Genomic DNA, 459 nt, shown 5'->3' on the forward strand with positions numbered 1-459 from the left:
ACCAAGGTAATCACGATGGTGTGATCACTCATCTAGAGCCAGACATCCTGGAATGTGAAGTCAAGTGGGTCTTAGGAGGCATCACTATGAACAAAGCTAGTGCAGGTGATGGAATTCCAGTTGAGCTATTTCAGATCCTGAAAGATGATGCTGTGAAAGTGCTGCACTCAATATGCCAGCAAATATGGAAAACTCAGCAGTGGGCACAGGACTGGAAAAGGTCAGTTTTCATTACAGTCCCATCGAAAGACAATGTCAAGGAATGCTCAAACTACCACACAATTGCACTCATCTCACATGCTAGTAAAGTAATGCTCAAAATTCTCCAAGCCAGGCTTCAGCAATACATGAACCGTGAACTTCCAGATGTTCAAGCTGGTTTTAGAAAAGGCAGAGGAACCAGAGATCAAATTGCCAACATCCGCTGCATCATGGAAAAAGCAAGAGAGTTCCAGAAAA

This window comes from Bison bison, unplaced genomic scaffold, assembly GCF_000754665.1.
Source record: "Bison bison bison isolate TAMUID 2011002044 unplaced genomic scaffold, Bison_UMD1.0 scf7180017864114, whole genome shotgun sequence".
Classification (NCBI taxonomy): Eukaryota; Metazoa; Chordata; class Mammalia; order Artiodactyla; family Bovidae; genus Bison; species Bison bison.